A 14,105-nucleotide genomic window follows, 5' to 3' on the forward strand; every position below is an offset into this window, starting at 1 on the left:
CACAGGGGGGTGCATGTTAGCGGGATAGCGGCTTAAATCCTCCCAAAATGGCAGGCTCCTGGTAGGCCTCTAACGATGACCCATGCCAATGCCTGGCCGGAGATGGGGTGCAACGCATGACACATCGGGCCTGATTGACAGTGCGTTTTCAATGGGATATACCCATTGCAAAACGCTTTGTGAATCAGCCCCATTGTGTTCTCTTGGGCAGATCTCTTTATCCAAACGTGCCCCTGAAGGGAAGTTTATCTCCCCTTACCCTGGACACCACAGGATATTGGCTGGAAAACCAACACCAGTAGCACTTGACTTTAGTTCTTACTTACTTTGCAGGGCGCGAATTGAAACTCGAATCCTTCAATGTGCCGACGCCACTAGGTGCCTGTCTCATACTCCCCTTGCACTGCAGATTGCTGGCCAGGCTGCTGCAGTCACACTGGTGTCTCCAGTCCCAGCCTCCCAGGCAGCCTGTGCTGGTGACACACACCCCACCCAGCCAGACCCATTGCACATGCCTGGCGGCCTGGTGCCGGGTTGGCGGGATTCGGGAGCCAAGCCAGCCCGTGTTGATGAAGTGTGAAATTGACAACAGTCTTGAATGCGCGGGGCGGACACCCGCACCCCCCCATGCTGTGTTTTGCAAGCAACTTTTGTTTTGCATCGTCTTCGTCTCTCTCTGTTGCAGGCTGGAATTCGAAAAAATCTTAAGTTTATGTGAGAATGATTAAGACTTGATTTCTTAAACACTGTGTATTTTTGTACACGATTGTGAGTTTTTACGAATATTTGTTAAATGTGATAAGAATGGACAGTGGGAATGGCTACTCTGGGCACGTTTTACTAACGCTATTGTGTCAGGATCTCTTTTTATTAATTATTTGTTCTAACTTGCAAAGACCATTGGCAATTGACATGCATGCTATATTTAGGAATAACTTATGGTGTTGCTTGATATTTTCGACATAACAGTGAAGATAGGAGTAAATGCTCCTTGCAGGAGTGCATGTTCCAACCCATCCGAGATAACTTTCCCGTCATATATTTATGGATGCTGAGATGGAAATCTTCACTATTCTCTTTTGGTGCATGCTGGGAGAATAATTTTAGTTATATGCTGTCTGTGCATGTGGCACCCCCTCAGAACTGCGGACACGCATGTACTGTTTACCTCAGCTGCTCTTGGACTAAGCAGTTCCCAGTACTTGTGAACGATTACTGATTCTGCCCTTTTTATGTCCTGATGAATGCCTGCATGTTTAGATATGTTGGAGGACTGAAACAATGTATATCCCGTGACAGGATGATAGCACAGAGGCAAAGCGCGTTTGTCTTGAAAGCAAGACAACGAGGAGCAACACAGGTTGTTCGAATCTCAAGCCTGTCCAGTGGGCAAAGTCAGGGCTAAAGTCGAGGGTACACAAGGGTGGACGGAGTCCACCCACCTTTTTCAGAGGTGGACTCAGCCCCCCCCCACCCAGCTAAAATGAGAAACATTGAAAGTCTTCCTTGAATTCATGAATTAAAGCCCACCTCGGGATCGAACGCAGTCGTCAGGTTTGCAGGCCGGACACTTCCCTCTACACTATATAATCTGATGAAAAATAAACTAAAGGTGAAATGTCCAATTTCGGGTATTGCATGTTCCAGGGAAAACATTTGTATTGGCTCTTGGGGTTTAAAACATGCACACCTTTTAACATTTTCAAAAACACTATTATAAGAAAATATCCTCTCTTTGTTTTGTGTTGTGTGTTGATTTTATGAAAGGCAAATGTGATTCGTCCTGTGCAATTTGGGTGGTTATGCAAAGCCAATATAATCAAATGTGCATATTTCCCCTTGATATGCTTATTTCTGGCGACGTCACATCCCATTACGTTTGTTGATGAGTCTCCCCACTTTGATGTTTAGGACTTGACCCCTGGGCAAAGTGGTTGGCAGCGGCGTCCCACTACTTTTATTTTCCACTGTTAACAGTTCCACTACTTTTTGCAAACATTTTCACCATTCCCGAACTGTTCTTTGTGAAGTTAAAGCACACTCCTCCACTTTACCATCAGACTGCAGTTACAGCTAAACTGAAACATGTGTCAACTTAATTGGCTGTCAGCCAGCATGGCGTTGCAAAAGATTAATTATGCAAAGCATTCGCCCTGTGATGGGGTTCCGACCCAGGCAGGATCCTCTCCGAGACAGTGGATGATGGGCCCAGGGGGGGCATATAGAGAGGATCCTTGGTCACCCTCTCTTGGTCGCTGGTGCTTGGCAGGGGACAGTTACAGACACCCCTCGCCACCCGTGAGAGACGTAATCTCTTCCTAACAGACCTAAATCCCTAGAAAGGAGAAATCAAGCTTCACTTCATCTAAAGTTAATTTCCTTCGATCTCTGGAAGTAACAGTTGTCCTGGTGCTGTTACAGTGCAACCCACGGTTTTAGGAAGGGTACCTCAAAGCCCGAGTGGGAAGCTCCTTGAACTACGAGACCTGCACCTGATACAGTTCTGCATATGAATGGTTTCCAGACTATGGCTGTCTCAATGTGTGAGCTCCGGAGCCCCACTTGATACAATGTTTCAAGCTCACGGGTTTCTGACTGCACATTTCTCTTTCTGGGATAGAAAGATATGCATTGCTTGACTCCAGGCAGAATATTCCCACTCCCAGGATAGGATGTGGCAAATTCACGGCATTCTCTATGCAGTCTCTGCAGTTTAAAAGCGTGCATGTAGTTTTTCCATCATATCCTTCACGCGCTGGGAGAAAAGGAGTCCTGAACCCTGAACAGGTAGCATCAGAGAGTGACCGGAGGGGGTAATTCAATATGGCAGACAGACCAAATGAATGCTTGTTTTGGCCCGTATTCCCAAGGTGAGGGCAGGTGCATCCAGAACCGACACCCAAACCCAACTGTGCCCCTATTGTAGGACACCGGTACAGCCACTCACTGAAATCGCAACCGAAGGGGGGAGAGAAGTATACAAATTAAAGACATCAGGCAGTGGGTGGGGCATTGACAATGCTCTGCAGAAGGCAGCAGGAAAGATGGCAGCGCTGTATGTACCCACTCCTAAAGACCAAGTCCATGTCCCTCTGTACAAAAATCAATGTCTACAAGGCGATCATCAGACCAACCCTCACGTATGCCTCCCCAGCATGGATGACCTGCCATGAGCGACACCAGAAGAGTCTCCAGAAAGTCCAGAACAAGGCCCTCCAGATATCGTCTGGAGCTCCAATCTTCACAAGGATAGCAGACCTTCACAGGGACCTGGACATCGAGATGTTGGACGAACATCTAGCGAAGCTGAGTAAGAACTTCTGCCAAGGACTGGATCAAAACCCGAACCCTCTGTTCAGAAGACTCACTGCCACCACTGCAAACCATTTCGACCTCTACCCGCGACCCATCACAGCAAAGACCCTGTGAAACCAGCCCTACTGTGACAAGTCCACACAGACCCATGAAGAATGCACTTGCACATTCTGATTACTCGGCATAGTAGGTTTGTCCTCTTATCCTTATTCCCCACTGCTCTTAAGTATTGTGTTTTTCAATGTATTCAATGTATTTGCCACTCCTGCTCTCTCCCTTGCCCTGTGGGTGCTTGAAACAATATTTTCTTAGGGTATGAGTGCCTAACAAGCAAACAAGAAATAAAGAAATAAAACCCACAACTACATACTCAACCCGAGAAGATGGAGTAATGGGGATCAAGCCTCTGTATCCAATAATCACTGCTGATGGATAAAATCCATCAGCAAAAAGAAGAAAGAGAGCAATGGGTGCAGGGTTTTTTGGAGGAAGTTGTGGGAAGTGGTTTTAGAGAGTTGAAGAGTGGTAGCAGGTTTTGGAGGCAAGAGGAGGAAGAGGTGGTAACGTCAGGAGGTGGAAGGGATAACATTAGGTGGAGAAGGTTGTGAAGAGACCGTGAGGGTGGTAAGACCAGTAGATGAGAGTAACACCAGTAGGGGGTGATGGGTCCAAGGAGGTGAAAGTGGTGGTTTGGAGGAAGAGGCAGTATTAAAAGACAGAAAAGGAGGCAGGTGGCTAGAGGAGAATTGAGGTGAAGGAGGGGAGCAGTCCTGTAGTCAGACACAACATGAAGGTTCCGTCATGCGCTATCGGCCACGGCCAGGACCAGAAGGCAGGGGGAGGAAGGAGGCTCGGGCAAGGGGGCAGGAAGAGGAACAGACAGAGCGACTACGGGTGGGAGACCTCATATGTTGTAGGAGGGGAGGAACCTGCCCATGGGGTTGGTAGAGTGCTATGAATTGGAGGGGCACATTCTGGCTCTATCCCACCACAAGAGAAAAGTGGAACCTGCACCATCAGTTGGTCAACAACACTTACATTCGCACCTGGAGGATTATGACAAAACAAGAATTGGTGACTGGCTTTCAGAACCACTGGGAGACCTGCGATTTTCAAGCATATTGGAACGCCTGAGAAATCTGCAACGTCATTGGGAGGTGAGACTTGACTTTGGTTACCCCATTGTTCTGTTGATCTCAATCTCTTTGTTTAATTTCTATGTAAATAACTCTTGTGAAACTGTCCTTCGCGTGTCCCGTCTTTTGTGGATCCCAAGTGGGCCTCCTGGCATACCATAAAAGGGAGTGGGAGCTGGGAGGATGACATTTTCCTCTACATTGCGGTTCATCTAGTGCCACTGCTTCTTGGCGGGTGTTCTGCTATTCAGTATCGTGGCTCTTTACACTGTGGGTCAAAGTTCCATCCTCATCACAAACCGGTTTGCCGTGGATCCCACCTCATAACGAAATTACAATACATTGCCCTCAGCAATTGTTTGCCGGTCCAAAATTAACGGTGCCGGTAAAACTGTACCGGCACCATTTTCCAGACCGGCAAACTATGAGTTCTGCTGGCGGATGCCGTTCTGCCCGCCAAGTCTGACCTGGCAGGCGGAGCAGCACCCACCCGCAGAGATGCACTGAAACACTGGAAACATTACAACATGGTGCCGGTGTTTCCGCGGTCCCCATCGGGAATGGGGATTAACAGAATTGCCAGCGCTGGATTTACTGGATCAACAGGGTTGTAATGCCCTGGTAAATCCAGCAAGTCCGGTGCTGGTAATTCACTACGGGTCTGGTGGCAGCCTGCCGGTTTTACCGGCACGGCTACTGCCGGACTCGTAAAGAGGGCCATTGACTGGTTGATGCTTACTCTATAGTGACACAAAATCTGTTTCAATGACCAAATCAAGGTGCCACAGCCTGTGCCAACTGAACAAATCAATACATCCATTGTTTCATTTTATATATTTCGATGGTGTACCCTCTGATCAGAGGTTAAACTGTCTGGCTACATGCTAAATGCAATTTCTATCCCTCGCAACTTCTATTACGTTGGAATGTCAGACTGCGTGCACCGACAGATCTTTTATCAAGAGCTCCAACTATCAGTAGCTGCCAATAAGATGTGGCCTGGGTCACTTATTGACAAGTCTTTCCTAAAATTGGTCTGGATTTTACTTCAAAGAGTATGTTTTTCGCCCCAGTCTTGAATTTACCAATATCTCATGCTAGATAAAGGGTTCCCATCAATTTCAGTCAGGTCTCTGGGTCAGGGTGAGACTGGATCTTGTCAGGGGGGGACTGGGAACTAAAAGAGGCCCTGGAAATAATTACTGGGGACCAAAAGAGGCCCTGGAAATAATGTATAAAGTGGCCCCATAGGACACATTTTCATCAAGCCCAATGCTTTTCCTATGAGACAATTTGGAACTACCACACAAAAGAGGCCCAGGGTGCAGAGGCCCACCGGGAAATCTCCAGAGTTCCCTATAGGCCAGTCCACCCCTGGATCTTGTGTGGGACTCTTCATGTGCTATGCTTAGTGTATCCTTCCACCGCTACTGAAGACCTTGCAAGCATTAAATGGGTATCACGTTCAGCACTGCAACTTGCCTCAATACCCTTTTTATTTGTGCCTATTAGTTGGTGCTGAAGCGCCGCTCACTATAGCTAGGCGGGAGATGGCATGTGAGGAGGAGGGCACAGCTCGTGGGCGTTATTTGGCTTTTCATTCACCCTTTTACTGCCCATGGCCAGGCTAGTGCCACCGCCCAACACACACCCTCCTGGGAGCTCTTTCAGATTGCTCTACCACACAGTATCATCAAACGTTGGTCGGCAAGTGTTATTTCTAAGCAGTCTGGTGAGAGTTAGGGGCTGATTCATGGAATTATTTGCGCCGAAAAACGGGCTTTGTGCACCATTCTTCCTGCAAATCCCCATTTGTGAAACAGGGATTTGCGGGCAGAATGGCGCACTCCATTTTTTGGGCGCACATAATTCCATGAATCAGCCCATGAATGGCTTAATTTGAGCTGCAAATGTGCTACAGGTGTAACATGAATGTCTTAACCAAGTGTGTCTTCAGCCACTTCATTTATAGATTTCCCTTGCACTGAAGTACTTTTAAAAACAAGCATTGACAAAGCCAACAATTTGGCATTTTGTATAGGTATCAGATATATGCCAAGGCAATCACGTCATTTTCCACCACTTGACGTCACATGCCAGGTAGTACCATTATGGCAATGCCTGGCAAATACCAGTACCCATGCCTATGCCTAAAAACAATCTGCAACTGCTGGTTTTGACAATTATCGTTTTTGTAAAATGTTTGTACAATAGAAAATGCACTCATGTATACCATTCTACACTCATTGGGCCTCATTACGACCCGGGCGGTAAGGGATTACCGGTACCGGTAAGGGCACTGGTGCCGGTAATCCCTTACCGCCCTATTCCGAGGTCCCTTTGCGGGTCTTCCCATAACGCCTGGTTTTTGCAGGCGTTAAGGACAGGACCTGCAAAGGGACTTTGGAGGTAATGACGGTACCGCAATTTGCGGTACCGTTATTACCACCTTCCCCATTCCCATCGAGCCTTACGGGGGCAAAAATGCGAATGGGTAAGGGCCATGGTAAATGGGGAATTACCGCCCCGGCCAACCTTGGAATGGGGCGGTAATTGCTAATGCTAATGGCGCCATGGTTACCGCCTGGGTCGTAGTGAGGCCCATTGTCTTCCCTGCATCGATGTTGCTTCATTCCTTTGTGAATGCAATGGATGTGTGACTGATGACAGAGCCTTGAATTTCAATTACAACATTTCACAGTCTATTTCCTAATCGGAAACCAGGCGTGCGTGTCCACATTCCGATCTCTACAGACTTAAGTGGAGAACATTATCATTGGATGAGGCTCAGGAGTTTACTGCAATCTGTGGCAGGCCATGTGCAGCTTTGGTCGTCTTGCACAATTCTTCTGTTTGATTAAACAATTCAGATTAGCCCCCACCTCTTGCTTTCCTGGTTGTTGGACACTAACTATGTTTAGATATTGGATCGACTTTCATGTAAATGATGAAAAGTATCCTTTACGCAAATTCTCCTTTGCCTATTGGAGCTTCGGCATCAACTTCTTTGCTTTGTTTTAAGAGGCAGAGGGTAGGGAAAGATGACAGAGTCTTTGCAGGAAGAGCCCAGAGCAGAGGCTTAGAGAAACACTTTGGGATGTTTAATTTAAAGTTAGCAGAATGGTAAATGAAGGATACACGACTCGGAACACAAATGAAGGTCCCCAACCATAGCACATTTATATTCAGAGACCAAAAGATGAAAACCAGATCTCACAGGGAGGAGAATTTCCTCAGAAAATATGCCACCAAAGAGCTCAATTGTAGCATAGTTACCTCCTACCACACCTAATTTCCGGGTCTTACATCTCTCTTGAAATGATGACTATCAATTGTAGAATCGGATTCCATACAAATGAACATTGTAGGTCTACAGGAAGAAAAGAAAAATGGCCGTTACGGAACGTGGAGAAGGTATTATACGTAGTCCCTTCTCCCTTTCCATGGTGGCCATTGAAAAAACAAACAAAAATGTAAAAAAAGAAATGGCCACCATGGAACAGGAGAAGGGACTACATGAAATCAAAACAAAGAAAATGGCTGCCATGGAAAGGCAAGAAGGGACTATGTGTACTCCCTTCTCCCTTTCTATGGCGGCCCATCGCAAAGGAACCATGGATCCGCGGAGGTGAGTGGAGCCTTTTCGGGCAGGTAAGGACCCTGCGAGGGCCAATCAGATCATTCGAAACAATCTGATTGTCCCTCATCGGGTACTAATCCACATTATGCTGCATGAAATGTTTCAATGACAAAAGAATTGCTCTAAAAACATTCAGAGGCAGCGATTGTTCCATGATCTTAGCTACGATTAGGGCCTGCTTGCCGATTAATGGCATAGTGCTACCAAGGCTAAATGGTAAACCTTGCAGAATCCTGTCAAGTAGCTCAGTGAGTTTTTTGCTCACTGCTCTAATCTGTGTTCAACCTGCAGGACAACGTTTTGAATTTCAACAGGGCTGTCTCAGCTGCCCGTCCATCTGATACCAATAAATGGAAAACCGTTAACTTTGGTAAAAGAGACATCTGCGGCCTCATTTCAAGTTTTGAAGTAAGTGGTAAAGTTGGAGGTAACTCTGTCACGGGCAACTTTATCACTACGCCAAATTACAAGTTTGGGCCTGGAGTGGAGGATTTACCTTCAGGAAAATCCTGGAGGCAAATCCTCCAACTCACCGCCCAAAAATCAGCTGAATTGGCAGAATTACCATGGCGATAATTCTGCCAGAGTTAACCTGCCAAAAAAGACCTATTGAGTGCAATGGACTCAAATTAAATGGGGAATTACACTGCCACTGCCACTTGTAATCCGGTGGAAATTCCGCCGGACCAAGTGGCGGTAACGGTAATTCATTTGGGTTGTATTCTATTTACCACCGGGATACCGCCCAACTGGTAATGCGGCCCCTGGTATTTAAATGACAAACAGCGTAATCTGAAGTGCTATTAACAAAAATACAAGTTATCATCGTCAAACGGGATTTTTCAAAACACAGATTTCTTTGGACACCATTTCATCTCATGTCGAAATACAAAATGGTGGGTTGCTGTCATTTTAATATGGCAGATGGCACAATTACACATTTGTTGTTTTACTGGACCAGTAGCTACACCTTCTGGGAGCAGGTCTAGGCAGAGAGAACAGAATATGTCTTACGTTATATGTTGCATCTGTTCCCCCCTGGCAAGTCCCTGAGCCAATTCAATTACTGCTCGATTGGATAGTCAACAGCAGAACCAGATTGAGATAATGCTGCCGCAGGATTTGTGGAATTTAACTAGCAATTGGAAAGCGGCTGGGCAATTCTTTGTCTGCAGCTGGTGGATTTGCATTTGTGCTAAGTGCAGGGTTGTTGCTAAGTCTGGAAAAGATCCTTGGCTATGCTGCTGCCTGGCTGTCAGGGCTAGCTAGCCTTTTGGTTGAAGCCCCTGAGCTTCTATCGAGGGCTACAACAAAAAGACCTGGGGCTATCGCACCTCCAGATGCCCTCTAGCGCTGCCTCTGGATAAGCGTGAGATCTAGTTCTCTAATGCCACAGATACTATACAACAGTGACCAGCGTCTAAGCTACTCGCGACAGGTTTACTGCCAACGACTAGGGGGTGCCCCCTAGGCTTCCCCTGCTGTAGATGAAATGAGTGATCTGTGTGCTGAAAATGTTTGGCCCATTCCAATCACGCGAGATTCGTGTCATGTTTAGATACGCTTGATCTCTGGGCTGCTTCTTCTTGGTTCCCTCCCTGTCTGAAAGCTCATTGTTGTGCTATTATTGACTATTTTATATAACTACCATACTGTTTTTATAATATCACTGCATATTAGATGGGTATTTAATACATACACTTGACATTGAAAGGAGCAGCAAATGGGATCAATCTGCAGACAAAAAGGTTTACATTGTTGCAAGCTTTGTAATAGCAGCGTGACCTGTACTGCTGTTAGCATTCTTTCCTGGGAATTGCAGGAAAACAAATCCGCCAAAAACCTATTTGCCATCACTCAACCCTATCGGATAGATTCACATACCACTTCAGTTACTGCGGAACACGCCAACTGCAATATGAATCGAGTAACAATACCAAAGCTGCCATACAGATGCTTGACTGGTGTGCCTTTGATACCAGCAATCATGCTGTCCTGCTTGAGCGCCTCGCTGGTGCTGGCCTCTCGGGTGCTGTCCTATCATGGTTTAGCTCTTTGACGCAGTATCTCTCCCTCCTCTCCCTTTCTTTCTGGTTTCACTTCTCTTTCCTGCAGCGTGCCGCAAGGGTCCGTGATTTCTCCGATCTTCAACATCTACATTCGGCCGCTGACCAAGCTCATTCGCTCCCACAGCTTTTTATGTTTTTCCTTTGCTGATGGTACTCAAATCATTGTGCGTCTAGACCTCTCGCTGGACGAAAATGCGTCTAGACTGAGTGTGTGTTTGGCTCCCGTGGGGGAAGGGATGTGGAGAAATTGGCTCGCGCTGAATGGTGACAAGACCGAGGTGCTAGTGGTGGGTTCCCCTTTGGCTGCGGCTCTCTGGACTCCTCTTTTCTGGCCTTCCTTTCTTGATCCTTTCCCTACTCCTGTTTCAGCTGTGAAGGATGTGGGGGTTAACATTTCTGCTACTCTCTCTGCTGAAAATCAGATCAGTGCTGTGTGTCCGAAAGCTTTTTTTCAGCACAAAATCTTGCAGAAGGTTCTCCCGCTTATACCTGCCCCATTTAGGGCACTGGCGGCTGCCTCTCTTGTCCTATGCCCTCTGGACTACTGCAATGCTTTTTTTTGGTGCAACCTGCCCATCTAATCTGGCGACTTCAGGTCCTGCAGAATTCTTATGCTAGAGTTGCTACTTCAACACCTAGACACACTCATATTACTCTGGTAGTTTGCCGCCTGCACTGGCTTCCCTCTGGCTAAGCACATTTACTTTAAATCTCTCTGCATGGTCCACTGCGCATTTTATTGTATAGACGCAGAATATTTGCAGGAGACATTTTGTCCATATACTCCGGATCGGGCACTGCGCACGGCCCAGGATTGCTTTGTCTCCATCCCTCCAGGCACATTTTCTCATATTGGAGGTTGAGCTTTCTCCATAGCTGCCGCTAAACTATGGAATTCCCTTCCTCTGACACTTCCCACTATGAAGTGCCACCTGTCATTCAGGCGGTCCTTGAAGACATATTAGTTTTAACTTGTTGGTTTCTTTTGGTAGTCCCCTCCCGATTGCTGTTAGCGCCAAGATGCCTCTGAGCGGATGTCGCGCTTTATACGTTTTACAACATACCATAACATAGTGCAGTTCTTTGCCTCAGGTCAGTAATAACAAGTCACAATGGGGTTGACATAAGGTGTCTACTAGCTTGCCTTATGCCAAATACTGAAGTAGGGTTTATAGTGAATATGTCGAATGCAAAAACGTCGAAAAAAAAATGTAGAAAAAATAATTCGAATGTGTTTTTATTTTAATTTTTTTAATGGGGGGGTTCCTCCCCAACCCCCCGTTTTTTTCTTTTATTTATGATTTATTTCTACTAGCTAATCCCCAAAAAAACATACAAATAAAAAAGAAAACACATTCAAAATTATTATTTGCATTTTTTGCGACATTTTTGCATTCGACCAAATGTTTTCGACTTTTTAACTGGATACTCTGAAGTAGATACTGAAAGAACACCTTGAAAAGCATGTCACTCGACATAAACATTGCTCTGGAACAGTCAGTCAGGCAAGAAAAACATCTGTTCTGTGTTAGGATTCCCCAATATCGCTGGCATCATAGATTGCATACATGTACATCAATTCCCCATCCAAAGCATTAGAACAACTGTTGAAAGCTGAAAATGTAGGCCATCTCAGCATATAGATATCACAGAATGGAACCACCATCATCACACGTTGCTTTCTAAATATGCATTTGTAGCTCATGTCAAGTGGCATCTTGTGCTGTGATTATATGCCCTTCTTGTGATTGGCATCTTCACACTAGGCAAAAGAGGACGGGGATCAGAAGTTGCATTAAAGTGAATGAAGCCGGTTTGTGTATCCTAAAAGAGTTAGAGTGGAGCAGCGATACCCAAAGGCGTTGTGTGGTTACTCACTGAGCTGACATGCTCTGTGTAATGGATGTGGGAATCCCACTGAAAAATCATTTACCAGTCACAGGATCTCATTGCAGGCAGTAGTCCTGGTATCATCACAATGGATAACATGCCGCCTGATGAAATCAGTGAGGTCCACCAGAGTACTGCACTGTCTGTAGGAGGAGAGATACCACTGAGGGCCTTTTTGCATTGGCTTCATGGCCCTTCAGTGATGGTTGTTTTGACTGCTGCTTTCAGAGTGGTGTACATTGCACTATAAGAATGTTGTCTGCTCCACCTGGAAGCTCAGAGGAGTTCCATGGGCTGGTAAAGACACCTGGGCCTCTCTCGAACTGTCACTGATGTAAAAGGGTCCTTGTACACCACTCTGAAACCACTGTCATCGGATGACAGTATTATTCTTAGTGTCCAAAGAGGAGCCATTTACCAGCAACTGATGAATGGAGCTATGTCTTGTAACAGGGTCATATTAGCAAGTTCTGCTAGTTTACAATTGGGTGCTGGAATTCATTAATGCTCACACTGTGTGGCCATCTTACATTCTACTCATGTCCATCACAGTTTCCCCAAGACTACGAATTCCAGTTACGACATTCCGGTGCTTGAATAGATATTGTTGGTGTGTTAATATCACTGCTTCCTGGTATGTTACGGTCGTTAGGCTTTCTTCTGGGCAGTGTGAAATAAAGTAAGGTCTTGTCATTGCAAGTGGGACAGTGTCTTCATTTTTCATTGTTTCCCAAATAAATCCTGCTAAGGTCTTCAGTCAAGTGGACCAGCTGGAGCAATATCACATACACTCACTGGTCTTTGCTGACACCCTCCCTAAACACAGAGGTCAAGTGATGAAATGTCTTTCAAATGGGATGCTCAGGAAGCACTTGGTCCCAATGCCAGAGCCAGCTCTTCCTAAGGCCATAAGCCCAAAATTTCTGAGTGGTAACCCTTGCTTCCATGTAGCTCATGCTAATTGGCCAATTAATAGGAGTGATGATGGATAGTTCAACAGGATTTTAAGCGGGAGCACTCGATTAGTTTTCCTTGACCAGCTACCCATGCAGAAGCCATGCTGCTGTCAATCAGTGCATAGCTCCTCCCATATTTATTACCCATAGGTCAGCATGAATTGCTCTTGGGGATGCTCACCAGATGCAAAAAGCACTACATACCAACCCTGAGTGTTGTGCATATTCGCCTGGTTTCTCTACCCTGAGTGGAGTGTATGTTCCCCTGGCTTCCTCTCCCTGAGTGGAGTGTATGTTCCCCTGGCTTCCTCTCCCTGAGTGGAGTGCATGTTCCCCTGGCTTCCTCTCCCTGAGTGGAGTGCATGTTTGCTTGGCTTCTTCACCCTTAGTGGAGTGCATGTTCTCCTGGCTTCTTCATCCTGAGTGGAGTGCATGTTCGCCTGGCTTCTTCATCCTGAGTGGAGTGCATATTTGCCTTGCTTTTTCACCCTGAGTGGAGTGCATATTCACCTAGCTTCTTGACCCTGAGTGGAGTGCATGTTCGCCTGGCTTCTTCACCCTGAGTGGAGTGCATTTTCCGCTGGCTTCTTGACCCTGAGTGGAGTGCATATTTGCCTGGCTTCTTGACCCTGAGTGGAGTGCATGTTCTCCTGGCTTCTTCACCCTGAGTGGAGTGCATGTTCTCCTGGCTTCTTGACCCTGAGTGGAGTGCATTTTCCGCTGGCTTCTTGACCCTGAGTGGGGTGCATATTCGCCTAGCTTCTTGACCCTGAGTGGAGTGCATGTTCTCCTGGCTTCTTCTCCCTGGGTGGAGTGCATGTTCTCCTGGCTTCTTCACCCTGAGTGGAGTGCATGTTCTCCTGGCTTCTTGACCCTGAGTGGTGTGCTTGTTCTCCTGGCTTCTTGACCCTAAGTGGAGTGCATATTCACCTGGCTTCTTGATCCTGAGTGTAGTGCATATTCGCCTGGCTTTTTCACCCTGAGTGGAGTGCATATTCGCCTTGCTTCTTGGCCCTGAGTGATGTGTATGTTCTCCTATCGTCTTCAACCTGAGTGGAGTGCATCTTCGCCTGGCTTCTTGACCCTGAGTGATGTGCAT

The 14,105-nt window shown here is 46.5% G+C and overlaps 1 protein-coding gene across 1 annotated transcript in view; it reads right to left on the bottom strand.

Annotated features, from left to right (window-relative positions):
- CEMIP (cell migration inducing hyaluronidase 1) overlaps window positions 1-14,105 on the bottom strand; it is an 867,705-nt gene that overhangs the window by 185,265 nt on the left and 668,335 nt on the right. The gene's annotated exons all lie outside the window — the stretch shown is intronic.

The sequence above is a fragment of the Ambystoma mexicanum genome, chromosome 11 (genome assembly GCF_040938575.1).
Source record: "Ambystoma mexicanum isolate Mex_15411 chromosome 11, UKY_AmexF1_1, whole genome shotgun sequence".
Lineage (NCBI taxonomy): Eukaryota > Metazoa > Chordata > Amphibia > Caudata > Ambystomatidae > Ambystoma > Ambystoma mexicanum.